Source organism: Triticum dicoccoides, chromosome 3A (genome assembly GCF_002162155.2).
Source record: "Triticum dicoccoides isolate Atlit2015 ecotype Zavitan chromosome 3A, WEW_v2.0, whole genome shotgun sequence".
NCBI classification, from domain to species: domain Eukaryota; kingdom Viridiplantae; phylum Streptophyta; class Magnoliopsida; order Poales; family Poaceae; genus Triticum; species Triticum dicoccoides.
The window spans coordinates 589182613-589198944 of record NC_041384.1 but is presented as its reverse complement, the minus strand read 5'-3'; the positions used below and the strand labels follow the sequence as shown (position 1 = coordinate 589198944).

General features: G+C 56.1%; 1 long non-coding RNA gene across 1 annotated transcript; it reads left to right on the top strand.

Annotated features, from left to right (window-relative positions):
- The first annotated feature begins 25 nt into the window (after nucleotides 1-25).
- LOC119272230 lies at nucleotides 26-2423 on the top strand. Its single transcript, XR_005134719.1, has 3 exons — nucleotides 26-399; nucleotides 471-813; nucleotides 2096-2423. It is a non-coding gene; the product is annotated as an uncharacterized LOC119272230 (long non-coding RNA).
- The last annotated feature ends 13909 nt before the right edge of the window (nucleotides 2424-16332 follow it).

Below are 16332 nucleotides of genomic sequence, written 5' to 3'. Positions count from 1 at the left end.
GGTTAGCTCTTGGCGGCCCAACAAGGCCCAGGTCGCCTAAACACGTGATTCCCTTTATGTTTTGGCTCTCGTCGGCTCTAGAACAGCGCATTTTCTCCAACCTCAGCAACTCCTCGCGCCGCCGCCGCCGCCTCCTCCACGCCGGCCTCCCAAGGCATGCCACCCCCCCTCCCGTCCTCCCCATCCCGCCGCCGCTGTCGCCTCCCGATCCGATCCGCCCAGCCCCTCCTCCCATCCCGCCCAGCCCCGCCGCCTAAGTATGTGTTACAATCTATAACAACTCTGGTTATGCAGGTTGCGACGATGGCGCTGCTAACCAATGTTTCTGTGGATCAAATGGAACAGCTCAATGAGGGTTTTGCCTCTGGATTGGACGTCCTTCAGCAAGCTCTGCATACCGTATGTCGGACTCTTCCACTCTATATTCTTACTTTTTGTCCACTCTATGCTTAATTTGTTTCTGGTTTCAGATCAACAAGCTCGTTGAAGCGGCACAAGAGTGGCCGACGAGTGGCCGACGTTACAGCTCCAACAGCTGACGGAGAAGCTTGAAAGAGAAGCCCATTCCAGAGCTGACTTGGAGAAGGAGCTTGACAAGGAGAGGAAGACCAAGGCTCTTGTGGAGGAGGAGGTTGACAAGGAGAGGAAGGCCAAGGCTCTTGTGGAGGAGGAGCTTGACAAGGAGAGGAAGGCCAAGGCCACGTACAAGCAGCAGATAGCAAAGAACCAAACTGAAGCGAAGAAAAGGAAGAGTGATATGGCCACTATCTGAAGCAGACAACAGCCGCATCCAGCAACAATTAAAAGCAGCAGGTTAAAACAATTATTTTGACTCGTACGTGTTTTTTTTTCTGTATTGCTTAATTCTTATAGGATGTAGTTTAGCTTCACACATTTGCTACTATTGCAAGTATCCACATGGGCGTGCTTAGGCTTTTGGCAAAATCTACTTTCTGATGAACTGTGAAGTGCTGAATACTTGTCAAGCATGTTGTTTTATTTTAGTGAGAAGCAACTGACATGCCTTGCTATCTTTGGACTGCATGTATATGACTTCTTTCCTGAAGATGTTCCATTGGCTGTGCGTAATTGTTATAGGATGTAGTTTAGCTGAGTAAAAATGTACAGAGAGATGTACAGCCATAGTCCGATTCTGGGTGAGTAAACAAATATGTCCAGTCCTACAATCACATACTGTGTTATCACCATGGCACTTGTTATTTGTGACCTCTAGTACAGAGAGTTTTATGTGCTGTATTTTTTTGAATGATCACAAATTATCCCAGTTAAGACAAGTTATATAATTCAGAATAACAACAAGTTTGCCCTTTTTTTTGAATGATCACAAATTATCCCAGTTAAGACAAGTTATATATTTCAGAATAACAACAAGTTATATAATTCAGAATAATTGCGCTCAAACTCCATTGGGGCCGATCCTGCTTCTCTACCACGGGATTCGGTTGGTGTGTAGAAGAATTGGCCTTGAGGAGCTTTTAGCAACTGCAGACAAGTTAACATCTGCCCTTTTGAAACTTGTAACACCCGCGGATCTGCGGCATTGTTCGTTGGCCACTTGAGTGGCCACTTGACTCGAACGAGCGGCCAAGCTGAGAGTAGAAACTGCATCTTGGCAGGAAACTTCTTCCTGTATCAACCATGAAGTGATAAGAGAAGCAAACAGCCACAAGTAATGGTAGCTTAATATATTCTGGACCACATGTTCTGTTTACTTAACAAAGATTCTCTGCTCAAGAGGGGGTGGAAAGGGCCCAAAGAATGTGTATTGTGTGGTAAAGATGAATCTGTAGACCATTTGTTTTTTTTCATGCTCTGCTGCCTCTCTTCTGTGGAGTTTAATTAAATGTGCCTTTATCTTTGATCTATGCCCAGTTCAGGTGTGAAATGTTTTGGCAGGTGGATTAAAACTTTTGCTAAAAATGATCAGAAACTTGCTATGGTTGGCGTGGGTGCTTTGATGTGGACTGTTTGGAAATGTCGCAATGCCGTTATATTTGATGGCAAAAAACGTAATGGTCCTATGAATCTTGTTCAGTCTATGACATACTGGATTACTTCTTGGTCTATTTTACAGACAAAGGACCAAGCAAGAAAAATGCTGGAGCTGGGGTCAAGACTTCTCGAACAGGTGGCAAGTGAGGTTTACAGGGCATCACAAGGATGGAGGATCAACGACGCGAGGATTCAAGCCTGAGGCTGCTTTGGTGGTGTGGATTTGTCTCCACAGGCGCTGATCTCCTTGTAATAGGTCTAGTCTACTTGTTGATGCCTGTTTTGCTTAGGTGACACTCCTGTTGTGCGCTCCCTGGTGGTGGCTTTTGTTTAGAGGGCTTAACTCCTGCGTTGGATCTTATTACTTTGGGCTTTGTTAGTTAGCTGTTTGCTGCGTTTTTTGTTTGTGTATTTAGTTCTCATGACTTGCAGCTTTGTCAGGGGTTGGGTGTGACATATGCCAAGAGATGACTTATCATGACGGGAGCGAGTAGAACGTCGCCGGTGCCCGGAAGCGGGATGAGGCGTAGACACGAACACCGGCGTACTTTACACAGGTTCGGGGCTCTCCTAGGAGATAACACCCCTAGTCCTGTTCTGTGGGGTCTCCGCATGATCACTAAGGCACTAGTGAGTACAATGGTGCTCCTCGAGCTGTATGCTAGAGGTAGAAGAAAGCAGGGTTAGCTCTCTCTTCTCTTTATGTGTGAGTCTAGGTCTAACAGGTTGGGAACCCTTTGCATGGGTGCCCTGGGGGGTTTATATAGGCCTACCCCCCAGGGGTACAATGGTAATTTGGCCAGGTATAGGACCCGACTGTCAGTGTCTCCTGTCGTCGGCTTCTCCGCCGGCCGCTGGGGCCCGCCGACTGGTCTGGTGCGGAGCCGACAGGCCGCCTCTGCCGCTTGCGGGTCTGGCCGGCTGCTTGTTACTGTAGCCGTAATGCTAATGACGTATGCTTGGTCGGAGGGAGGGAGGGGGCGTGGCTACAGTCCCACCGTCTGGTGGGAGATCACTGTAGCCACATTGTGTCTTCTCTGGTTAATGGCGCGCGAACTTCGAGGGAAGAGGGGGTCGCCTGCTAGAGAACGGCCTCCCTCGGGTCCGACTGATCAGGCTCTGTCGCCTTCCGGTCTCTCGCTGCCTGGTAGGGCCCGCCGCCTGCAGGCCGTACCGACAGGCCGTCGTGGGAGCAGGGCTCCGCCTGACAGGGGTGACGTAAGGGTGGAGCGCTAATAGTGCCGTCCTGTGCGGAGATCTTCGCCTGTACGGGGCACTGTGGCCGCGCCGTGCCCTGGATATGGGGGTGATGGGCTATACTGTAGCCACACCCTGTCTTGTCTTCTTAATGGGGGTGCAGACTTTGAAGACGTCATGGGCCGCCTGCTAGGAGCTGGCCTCTCTGGAGGCCGCCTGCTAGGAGTCGGCCCGTCTTGAGGCCGTCTTCTGGTGCTTGTCCGTCTTCTGGCAGCCGGCCGCATGAGCCAGCCGGCCACCAGAAGGCGGCGCTTTATCCTTGATGCTTGAGGGGCGCAGCCGGCCTCGATGTCTTAAAATGGTCAGGGACCTGGGTTAGGCTACTCGTGGCCCATTACTCCGACAGTAGTCCCCGAAGTTGGTGAGGCGTCGCGGCTGATAAGTCGAGGTGCCTCAGCAGTTTCCTTCTCCGAGTGCTCTTGTTGAATGCTTTGTCCGTCTCCTGGTATGCAGCCTGCTGGGAGCCGACCGCGACCAGGCGGGCTCGTCTGATAATTTTTGAAACGCCAAGGCGGGAACCAGGTGGCATGCTTGCTAGGCCTCTAGGCCCGCCGCCCGCTGCGAGCACGCCACACGGCACCAACTAGCTGGGTCAGCCTGCCAGCCCACACGCACGATGGGACGCGACAGCAGGCTGGGCCCGCCATTACTGGGCCTCGGCACGCGAGCGGATCCGCTGCGGCCGAGGCGGGCGGTTGCGATTCTATGCGGAGTTACTGCGCGCAATAATCTCGGGGTCGTGGGTGCAGTTAATCCCATGATCCCACTCCCCGCCCCTCGGCTTCGTAGCCCAGGGGCTATAAGTAGGGGGAGGAGGGAGAGCGACAGAGCACACGCGCCCTCCTCTCCCTTTGCCATTTCCATCCTTCTCCTCCTCTTGCTGCCGCCACACTCCTACGCTTTGCCGAAGCACTGCCATAGCTCGTCGCCGTCGATCTCCTCCGCCCCAAACCTCTTGCTTCGCCGCGGTCTTTGCCCCACCGCCGCGCCATCTCTCCGTCCAGCCTGAAATCCATGGCGCGCGAACGGGGAGGGGATTGGGACGGCTCACTCGTGATCGACGACCATCTCGCATTCCTTCGCGCCACACGGCAGCTGCCCGGCGCGGGCTTCGTCAAGGTGCGCGTGCCACCGAAGAAGGAGATCTCGCCGGCGCCGACAGGAGGCGAGCGGGTTATCTTCCGCTTGCACTTCCTCCGCAGCTTCGGCCTGCCGGCAAGTGGGTTCCTCCGTTCCTTCCTTGACTTCTATCATCTCCAACCTCATCATCTGACGCCCAACACCGTGACATTGCTGTCCGCCTTTGTCACGATGTGTGAGGGCTACCTCGGCATCCTCCCCACCATCGAGTTATGGGGAGCGTTCTTCTACACCAAATTGGGCACCTCTGCCAAGGAGAAGGCGGCCCAGTGCGGCGCCTTCGTCGAGGTGCGCCGTCCGTCTGCGAAGTATGCCTTCCCCGCCATCAAGCTGTCACAGTCGGTCAAACTGTGGCAGAAATCATATTTTTACGTGGAGAATGTCGACCCGGCCATCGACTTCATCAACCTGCCGCCCTACGAAGCCGGCCCTCCGGCCGAACCTCGGGCCAACTGGGGATACAAGCCGAAGCCCATGTCGGCCGACGCCATCGCCGCCATCAACCGGCTCCGGGTGCTTACTGATGAGGAAGGCCTCAAGGCGTCCAACCTGCTGGTCGCGTTCGTCGTGCGCCGAGTTCTCCCGCTCAAAGGCCGGCCTCATCTGATCTGTCGGATGAGCGGGCACTGCGACCCGAGCCGGATGTGTATGAGGGACATGCCGACCGTTGAGGTTGCCTGTATGGTGAACGAGATCTCTGACCTCAAGCTGTCGGAAGGGTCTTGGCGGTTCGGCAAGCGGCCATACTGCCGCGCCAACCCGCCGCCTGCTGTAAGTTCTTCAACTCTTTCCTTTTTAGTACTTGCCTTGGTTCTGGTCTTGAATAGTCGGTCTTTTGAACGCAGATCTACATGTCTCCGGCGACGGCCGCCGTCGTGGGGCCGGGTGGAGGCTACCAGCCGGACCGAGAGGTGAGTGACGTGGACGACCCCGACTTGGGGGCGACCGCCCTGCAAGACGACACCATAGGCGCCGGCGATGTAGCAGGCGGCTCCGAAGAAGGAGGCGGCCTCGAGACCTGGCCCAATGATGATGATGATGAGGACGAGCCGCGCCATGCGCGAGGCACCTGCAAGGCGGACGTGGCCCCCCCCACCGAGCCGGTTGCTCAGGAAGGCACGCGCAAGCGTAAACAAGGCGCCGTCTTGTTCGGCAGCGTGATGAAGAAGACCAAGAACCCGACCGCCACGACCAGGCGGAAGGAGGCCGCCGCGAAGGCGGCCAAGTTCCAGAAGCTTCCGAAGGCGCCTCCTATGGTGTCGGCGTAAATATCTTTTCCTTGCGCTTTCTTTTCTTGTTGGTTCCGCCCGAGCTTCCTTGCTTTATTTTTCTTGACTTAGGGCCCCGCTCTCTCTTGAGAAGTCGGCCGCCGCCTCCGTCATTGGGTCGGCGGAGACCTCTACCACCACCCAGCGAATCGACCCTGCAGCCGACCTCCTGGAGGCGTAGGAACGAAACGCGCAGGAGGCGTGCGAGGAGCAGGAAGCCGCCCGCAGGGAGAAGGCGGAGGCGGACAAGGCGGAGGCTGAGGCCGATGCCGCGGCGAAGAAGCCGCGCACCGTCAGACACCGATATTCGTCGTTCCCTTGAACTCCGAAGCCGCCACCACTAGAGTTCACGGCGCCGACTGGGGGAGCCGGCGACAAGCATCCGATCATGGAGAGGGAAGGCGGCGATGTCGTCATGCCGCATGTAGTCGTGCCTCCGCCGCCGCCGTCTGGAGGAGCGCAGGACAAACAGCCGGCTGCCCCGCTGGTGCCGCCAGCCGGAAACGAGGTGGTGACGGGCCCGACTCCGAGGCCCGCACACCATCGACCCGTCGAGGTGCGAAGGCGGCTTCGACGCCACGACCGCTGGAAGCCGGCGTTGCGAGCTCGTCCGTCCCGGATGCCGAAGCAACCAGCGCCACACCTGCTGAGTGGGTGCGTGGAGGCGGGACAGGCGCCCTAAACCAGGCGATCCTAGACGTCCAGGCCAAACTCCGAGCCGAGGCCACCGCTCTCCAATAGTGCAACAGGGCATTCTTGGACTCGCGAGCGGCCATTCGGGTATGTTTCTTGCTTCTTCATCTTTGATTCTTGCATTTCTCTATGGGAGCGCGCCAGCGCACCCACTGGGTGTAGCCCCCGAGTTTTGGGCCGGCTGCTGAGCAGGCGGCTCGGAACTTCAATCGGCAAATTCTGAGTGCTAACTTTATCTGCTATCTTCATTATAGGACTATCATAACCTCCGCGCGATCACCTTCAACTCCAACGTCCGAGAGCTGGACCGACGCACCGCTGACTTGTCGGAAAGCCGGAGTAAGTCCTTATTTTCTTTCTCTGCGGGGGCGCGCCAGCGCACCCGCGGGCTGTAGCCCCTGAGATTTGGGCCGACTGCTGAGCAGTCGGGCCGGATCTTCCTAGCAACTGCACTTTCTTTCTTGTTGACTATTGATAACTTCTTTCTCTGCGAGGCGCGATAGTGCACCCGCGGGCTATAGCCCCCGAGATTCGGGACGACTACTGAGCAGTCAGGCCGGATCTCCCCGACAACTGCACTTCTTCTTTGTTGATTGTTGACGTCTTTTCTTTTCTCTATTCCTGCAGAGGCCAACGCTGCCCTACAACAGTAGCTGGGTGAGACCAACACCGCGTTGCGCGCCAAGGAGGCGGAGTGCAGCGAGCTGGCTCAGGAGCTGACCGACTAGACAAGCAACTTACGGAGCAGGCGAAGCTTCTCCAGAAGGCTCGGAAGAAGGCGAAGGCGAAAGAGTCCAGTCTCCTCGCCGAGTTCGAGACTGAACGCTCCACCTAGACCAACAAGGAGGCGCTGCTGAAATCCGGCTTCGGCATGATTGAAGACATAGTTGATGGTAAGCTTTCTTCTTTTTCTTTCTTTGAGCTGCCGACTGCCGATCGAGGTGGCTTCTAGCTTACGACTTCTGATTTCTTTTGCTTTCTGCCTGAGCAGACTTCTTTCTTGGCCACTCTGACGCCGCCAACCAGGCTATTGAGGCTTATCGTGAAGAACGGAGGGCGGAAGGCGTGCAGATCGCTGCCGACGCCCCCCGGACCCTTAGCGAATAGCTTCTCAGCATCCAGGCCCGCCTTCCACCGGCTCATCGGATGCTGCACCGTCTTCAGCTTGCCGGGGCCCAAGCGATCTCCGCCCTTTGGCCGGACATGCCGGCTCCACGCACTCCCAGTCGGACTACCGACTGGCTGGAGGTGACGGCCAGCCGACTTGAGGCTTGGAAGGGTTCCTCGGCCCGGGCTGGAGGGCACCGGGCCTTGGAGTTCGTCAAGGCGTGGTATCCTGGGCTAAATCTAGCCCAGTTGACCACGTTTCGACAGGAGGCCCAGGAGGAACCGGTGGCGGTGGAGCGCGACTTGTCAGGCGGGCAGCGGCGATCGCCAAGTACACCAACACCAGCATCTTCATTCCTGAGCTGGCTAAGAACGGTGCCGAGGCGCCACCAGAGTGGTTCAGGCTGAACGTAGAGGATGACGAAGACTCAACCGAGATGATCGACTCCAGCGACGAGAGCTGGCCGTGCCTCAAACAACAAGCCGCGCTCGAGTGCGCTGACTGCTGCTGGAGGCGACCAAGCGGAGACTGACCAGCCGTCCACTCCACCAACCGGCACTACCGACTTCGCCAGCCAGCTGGACCCCTCTGCTGCTCCCTAGGCCGCCGACTTATCTTTATTTTTCCTGCTTTATCAGTCTCGACAAACTTTGTTAAATTTGCAGAATTCCACCCGCGGGGTGTATTTCAAACTCTGTTGAATGCCGGCCAAGGGCCTTTTGACATGTAAATATTCCTCCACACAAGTTGTGCTTTTGCCGAGCTCTGACTTTTCTTGCTTTCTGCTCCTTGGCTTTTTTCCTTTGCCGCCCTCCCTTGGCTGCCGTCTTGCCAGCCAAACAACCACTCTGCGGACTGCGATTGGGTCAAGTACTTACCTACTTTCGAGAGAGCAAGTACTTAGCCGACTAGAGCGTTAGCAAGTTAAGTAGAAGCCAGCCGGCCGGCTGCTCAGCAGCCGGTCGATGAGGCGGGATGCCGGCCTGGACTATGTGCGTGATTTTCTGTCCTTAGCCATTTTTTGTGTGGACACCCTTTCTGCAACTCCTGCCCACCGGACAGTCGCTCTACGAGCTGCGGCTTATGGCAGGAGAAGGTTTGGGTGCCAACACACTACTTGTTCGACTGCAGGAACCACCACATAGTACAAGGCGGGGAGCCCCTGGGCCGACTGGTCGAACCCGGTGCCAGGCGGAATAATGAAATGACACATTTATAGGCATAATACTTATCATATAGATAAAAGAGGGTAGCCCCCGAGATCTTCTCGGGGGACCCGGAGTCTTCTACTTAATACAAAAGGTAGCGTGGTACGTACTGCATCAACTGTAAAATCTTCGAAGGAGGTTTGCATTCCACGGCCACTCTGTCTCCTTGCCGGAGTTGTCTCTCTTGCGTGCTTTGGGCTTCTGAGCATCGATCAGGTAGTAGGAGTCGTTGCCCAAAACTTTGCTGATGATGAAGGGGCCTTCCCAAGGTACCGAGAGCTTGTGCTGGCCGGATGTTCGCTGGATCAGCCGGAGCACAAGGTCTCCCTCTTGGAAAGATCTTGGCTTGACCTTCCGATTGTAGTATCGGCGTAGACTCTGCTGGTAGATGGTTGACCGGCTGAGTGCCAACAGCCGGCCCTCTTCCAGCAGATCGACACCGTCTTCCCGTGCTTCTTTTGCCTCCTCCTCAGTGTACATGGTGACTCGAGGGGAGTAGAATTCTATGTCCGTCGGGATGACGGCTTCGGCACCGTAGACGAGGAAGAAAGGCGTGAAGCCGGTTGACTTGTTTGGAGTTGTGCGCAGGCTCCAGAGGATGGTCGATAGCTCATCGAGCCAACAGCCGGCTGAATGCTCCAGAGGCTCGACCAGTCGGGGCTTGATGCCGGACAAAATGAGGCCTTTTGCTCGCTCCACCTGGCCGTTTGACCGCGGATGAGCAATAGACGCTAAGTCCAGTCGGATGCCCTGCGTTGCACAGAAACGAGCCAAGGCGCCCTTGGCGAAGTTTGTGCCGTTGTCAGTGATGATGCTGTGTGGTATGCCATACCGGGTGGTGATGTCTGCGATGAAAGTCACAGCAGTCGGGCCATTCAACTTCTTGATTGGTTTTGCTTCTATCCACTTGGTGAACTTGTCCATGACGACAAGCAGATGAGTCATGCCGCCGCGTGCTGTCTTGAATGGTCCCACCATGCCCAGCCCCCAGACGGCAAAGGGACAGGCAATGGGGATGGTCTTGAGTGCAGAAGCTGGCAGATGTGGCTTGGAGCGGAACTTCTGGCACCCCTTACATTTCTGGACCAAGTCATTGGCATCTTCTAGAGGAGTCGGCCAGAAAAAACCATGGCAGAAAGCTTTGGCAACAAGTGATCTTAAAGCCGTGTGGTGACCACACTCGCCTTGGTGGATATCTTTGAGGATTGCTTGGCCTTTTTCCGGCTCCACGCGGCGCTGGTACACACCAGTGACACCGCGCCTTACAAGTTCTCTGTTGACAATGGTGTATGCTGCTGCTCAATGTTGCACTTGTCGGGCCGAGATTTCATCAGTCGACAGCTCCTTGTTTACCAGAAAGTTGAGGATGGGCTGCGCCCATGAAGGTGCTGCTATTTCTTCGACTGCTAGAACCGCTACTTGCATGAGGGCGGTTGGGCTGGGAGACGGTGGGTTGGAGTCAGCTGCCGCTTGCTGTGTCGATGAAGTCCCCGGGCTGACTGCTGCAGCCCCGGGCCAGGTTCTGAAGTCTCCGGGCCGGGTGCGACTGCTGCAGTCCCCGGGCCGCCTGTCAAAGTCCCCGGGCCGACTGCTGGGATCCTCCAGTCGGATCCGACTGCTTCGGGAGGAGCCGACACGAAGATGGAGTCTGACTCTAGTGATGGCTTGACAGACGGCTTGAGGAGGCGTTGTAGGGCGATGCCGACTGGTATTGCTTGTCGGGTGGAGCCGATCCATGCCAAGGCATCGGCTTGCTCATTGTCATTTCATGGCACATGGAGGAACTCGCACCCTTCAAAGTATCCACTGAGTTGCTGGGCGAGGAAGTGGTAGCTTGCCATGTTTGCATCCTTGGCGTCCCAGTCGCCTGACGACTGCTGGACCACCAAGTCGGAGTCACCATAGCACAGGATCCGGCAAATGCCGAGTTCCTTGGCAAGCCGGAGCCCGTGTATGAGTGCTTCGTATTCAGCTATGTTGTTGGAGGCGGCAAAATGAATTTTCAACACATATCTGAGTTTGTCGCCTTTGGGAGAGGTAAGGATGATGCTGGCTCCCAAACCGGTGCGCATCTTGGAACCATCAAAATGCATCCGCCAATGGGTGGAGTCCGGTGCTGGCGGCAGGTACTAGGTCTCGACCCACTCGACGAGGAAGTCGGCCAGTGCTTGGGACTTGATGGCGGTACGAGGTTGGTAGTAAATGGTGTAGGGGGCCAAATCTATGGCCCGTTTGGCCACTCGGCCTGAAGCGTCTCGGCTTCCAATGATCTCGGCAAGTGGAGCAGTGCAGACAACAGTGATTGGGTGCTCTTGAAAGTACGGCTTCAGCTTCTTGGCGGCGAAATGCACGCCGTAGCACATCTTCTAATAGTGGGGGTAGTTCTGCTTGGAGACGGACAATACTTCACTCAGGTAATACACCGGCCTCTGGACTGGTAGTGCTTTGCTGTCTTCTTTGCGCTCCACAACTATGACTGTGCTGACCACCCGGCTGGTGGTGGCGATGTAGAGAAGCATGGGCTCCTTAGCAGTCAGAGCCGCCAGGACAGGCGGAGTGGTCAACACCTTCTTGAGCTGGAGAAAAGCTTCGCCCGCCTTGTCATTCCACTCGAAAAAAGTGGTCTTCTTCATGAGCTGGTACAGGGGAAGAGCCTTCTCGCACAGCCGACTGATGAAACGGCTGATGGATGCCAAGCAGCCGATGAATTTTTGCACATCCAACAGTCGGGTGGGTACCTTCATCCTCTCGATGGCCTTGATCTTCACAGGGTTGCACTCTATGCCGCGTTGAGATCAGGAAACCAAGAAGCTGGCCGATTGGTACTCCAAAGACTCATTTCTCCGGGTTGAGCTTGATTTGAAAGCGACGAAGTTTTCAAAGGTTTCCTTGAGGTCCTCTAGCAGAGTGCCACGCTTCTCCGTCTTCACCACAATGTCATCCACATAGACGTGGGCATTCTTGCCGAGTTGCTTGAGGAGACACTTCTGCATGCAACACTGAAACATGGCGCCGACATTCCTCAAGCCGAACGTCATGGTCGGGTAGCAGAAGGCTTCGAATGGTGTGATGAAGGCGGTCTTGAGCCTGACGGCCGGGTTCAGCTTGATCTGGTGATACCCTGAGTATGCATCCAAAAAACTCAACAGCTCGCATCCGGTTGTGGAGTCTATCACTTGGTCAATTCTTGGCAAAGCAAATGGATCTTTTGGGCAAGCTTTGTTGAGGCTGGTATAATCAATACACATGCGCCACTGCTTATTTTTCTTCAGCACAAGGACTGGGTTGGCTAACCACTTTGGGAAGAACACTTCCATAATGAAGCCGGCTGCTAGAAGCTGGGCTATCTCTTCTCCAACGACTCTTCTCTTCTCTTCTGACAGGCGGTGCAAGGGCTGCTTGACCGGCTTGGCATCAGGTCGGACATGTCACTTGTGCTTGGCGAAATCCGTCGGAACACCCGGCATGTCCTTAGGAGACCATGCAAAGATGTCCCGATTCTCACGGAGGAAATCGACGAGCTCGCTTTCCTATTTGCTGTCGAGGTTTGCACCTATGACAGCGTGCCTTTCCGAGTGCTCCGGATCTAAGGGTATCTTCTTTGTTTCTTTTGCCGGCTTGAACGAGCCCTCAGCTTCCAACTCCTTGGGGTTTGGCGACATTTCTGGCTGCTTGCCTGCCATTGCCACAACCCGGTCAAGGAGCCGCTTCTTTGCTGCAATCACGAGGGACTCGGCTAGCCGGCTGCTGTCTGCTGCACAAGTGGACGACTTCTTGTAGTCCCCGACCATGGTTAGGATTCCCTTGGTACTTGGCATCTTCATCTTGAGGTAAGCGTAGTGGGGGACCGCCATGAACTTGGCCAGAGCAGGCCGGCCAAGTAGCGCATGATAGGGGCTCTCAAGGTCCACCACCTCAAACCAGACTGGCTCTCGGCGGAAGTGATCTTTGTCTCCAAAGAGGACGTCTATCTGGATCTTGCCGATTGGTGAGCAGGAAAGGCCAGGGACTATGCCATGGAATACAGTTCAGCTAGGCTGAAGCTGCCTCTGCTTGATTCCCAACTTTTCCATAGTGTCATGGTATATGATGTTGATGCTGCTGCCGCCATCTATCAGCACTCGGGAGAAACGAGCAGCCCGCCTCTCTGACACGAAGGTGGCTTCCAATACCAGGGCATAAGAATTAGGAGAGGGCATCACCTCTGGGTGGTCAGCCCTGCTCCAACTGATAGGCTTCTCAGACCAATGCATGAACTCAGGGGTCTCTGATGCTACCGCATGTACTTCTTGTTGCCGCTGCCGTCTGCTGTGCTTATCGTCGGCCACGCTGGTGAACACGACATAAGCTTCATGCTCTTTAGGATATTCATCTTGTATTGCGCTGACTGGCCGAACTGCCGGCTGCTGGGGAGGAGGAGGCGGCGGGCCGGCAGGCGGAGGAGGCAGGAGTCCATCGCCCTTGGCGATCCTGGTGAGCCAGTGGCACTTCTGAGTGATGTGATTGGACGGCTTTGCACCGCTGTGAAACTTGCAGGGTCCATTGAGAGTCTGCTCATATGAGAAGGCAGCCAGCCAGTTGGGCTTGCCACCCTTCTGACGCTTGGGAGGAGGTTGCCCTTCCGGCTGCTGGTCTTCGATTATCGCCACCTCCCGGCTTGTAGGAGCCGGCTGTGGCGCCTTGCGCTTGTTGTTGTTTTGCTGCTGCCGCCGACTGGTATCACCAGCTGGGGTCCGAGGAGCTTGAGGAGCCACTTTGCCGGATGCATCAACTTGAATCTCCGCCTTCATGGAGGATTCGGCCGTGGCGTATTTGTCCGCTATGATTAGCAACTTGTCGAGGGTGGTCGGCTCGTCGCAGAGAAGCTTGTGCTTGAGCAGAGTGTCTTCTCTGCACTTGGCTGTGAAGTACTCAATAGCCTGCACCTCGTGCACGCCTTCGCAGGAGTTGCACAGCTCAGCCCAGCGCGTAAGGTAGTCGCGAGTCGAGTTGTTGGGGCCTTGGACGCATAAGGAGAGGTGACGAGGATTGGGTGGCCGCTTGTACGTGCTGGTGAAGTTGCGAATGAAGGCTTCGGTGAAATCAACCCAGCTGTTGATGCTGTGGGGCTTCAGGCTGTTCAACCATGTCCGGGCGGTGCCTTGGAGCATGAGCGGAACATACTTCATGGCAACGCGCTTGTTGCCGTTTGTGATGCTGACGGCTGTGGAGTAGTCGACCAGCCAGTCTTCCGACTTCACGGAGCCGGTGTACTTGGGCGTATCAGTTGGGAGTGTGAACCCTTTGGGGAAGGGCTCGTCACGGATGTGGGGGCTGAAACAGGGCAGGCCCAGCGCGTCTTCTTCCTCTAGTGCCAGGGATTGGTTGAGGCGATCGATCTGGTGGCGGGCGTCATTTTCTTTGACTCCTTCTCGGGGGCCAAGGCGGTCGCCGAGTGTCGGGTGATCAACAGGTGGCGGAGAAACGCGCCCGTCTCTGCGCTGGGGAGGCTGGTAGTCGCCTGGTCGTTCCACCGCTCGCGGGCGACCGTCTCGGTCACGCTCGATGGTGATGTACGTCCGGCTGCGGCTTGCAGCCGGCTCCTTGTCTCATCGTCCGTGGGCGCCGCTAGTCGGCGTCCGGGAGGTCACGCCATGCTCTCGGCGAGGCAGCTGATTCTCATCTTGCAAGACAGGTTCTACCACTCGGCAGACGGCCTCTTGCTGAGTAGTAGCCGCGTCAAGGAGCTGCTGCACTCGCTCCATCATGCAGTGACGCTCATCGCCCTCCAAGTGCTCCAGCTCTGCTGTCGCCACCTGGGCGGCTCGTATGTTCTCCTGAGGCGTGGCATAAGTCGGGCGATCGGCCCCCAACATGCTGGCGATGGAAGCCCCGCGTTGCCGAACGACGCCTATGCGACTGGGCTCGCCAGCAGCCGGCGTGCCACCGATGGCGCAGTCGACCTCGCGCTGATAGGCCTCAGAAAGGCGTCTCATCGTGGCCAGCTTCTAGGCGCTGTCATAGAGCGCCTTGCAATGCGCCTTCAGCGCCTCGCCGTCGGCGTCTTCGGGTATGGGTGCGGCCAGGTCCCGCAATGCCATCTGCATCGGATCCTGGCCACCTCCGCCAGAGTGCCCGCCATGGCTGATGACAAGCACTTCCATGACGGTGCTTCCGCCACATTCCGCGCGAGGAAGCAGTTCATCGTAGACCACCACGTTGGTGCCATGTGTCGAGCGACGCTGTGTCGGAATCGACAAGCATCGGGTCGGTAGAACCAACCGACTCCAAGTCCATAGCCGGCTCGCTGGCGACGTGGAGCTGGTCGAGGAGGCTGACGAGGCGGCTCTTGGGGCCATCTGTGCCTGCGTCAGATACGGGCTCGTCGGAGAGGCGAATCTCGCCAACAAGATCGGTGAGGCAGCTCGGCGCGCAGGCGAACTCCGCACCGTGCAGCGCATCGGCGCAGACACCGTCTGGCGAGCCGGGCTGGCTGCGCTCGCCAGGAAGGAACAAGGTTCCCGTCCAGAATAGGTCTCCGAACGACGGTGCACCTCGCCCCACGATGGGCGCCAAATGTCGGGGGTTGGGTGCGACATATGCCAAGGGATGGCTGTCGGTGTCAAAACCGGCGGATCTTGGGTAGGGGGTCCCGTACTGTGCATCTAGGATCGATGGTAATAGGAGACGGGGGACACGATGTTTACCCAGGTTCGGGCCCTCTCTATGGAGGTAATACCCTACTTCCTGCTTGATTGATCTTGATGAATATGAGTGTTACAAGAGTTGATCTACCACGAGATCGTAATGGCTAAACCCTAGAAGTCTAACCTATGAGTATATGGTAATGAATCTGTCCTATCCGGACTATGTTCTCCGGTTTATATAGACACCGGAGAGATCTAGGGTTACATGTCGGTTACATAAGAGGGAATCTTCATAGTCGGTAGCTTAGCTTGCCTCCCACGCTAAGGAGAGCCTAATCCGGACACATGTATAGTCTTCGGTCTTCGTGTTTTCATAGCCCATCAGTCCGGCCCATGGATAACAGGCCGGACACCCGAGGACCCCTTAGTCCAGGACTCCCTCAGTAGCCCCCGAACCAGGCTTCAATGATGATATGTTCGGCGCTCGAATTGTCTTCGGCATTGCAAGGCGGGTTCCCTTCTTTAAGTAATGTATCCGGTCGTCGACTCAATATTGTTCCCCTCGGCTTCTGCGCGCTAATAACTTTGTCTTCCATGTGTCGAACCAATGCGGAAAGTCGGGGCATTTTTGCAAACAACACCTCGTCCACACAAGGCGAAACACCTATTTAATGAAATTGGATCTTAGATCCAGGCGATATCGCGCCGAGAAAATCCCCAGAAACTGCCAGGAGAAGCCATTCCAACATGGCTAGCATTCCCAATTACTCCTCCCGCTCCAGCCCAAAGAGAAGCGAGTGGGAGAAGTGTTCTGTGAATAATAGTCAGCTAGCAAAGCTGCAAACGCAGGGATCTCTTCCTCCCGCGGATCTGGTCCCTGTCCGAGCAGGGTTGGTCTCCTTCAATGATGTGACTCAGGCGAAGGACTCCCCCAATCCGTCCGGGGGGGAGCGAGTGTGCCTGGTCCCCTATCTGATAAGAGGCGTCGGATTTCCAGTCCACCCGTTCCTCCGAGGGCT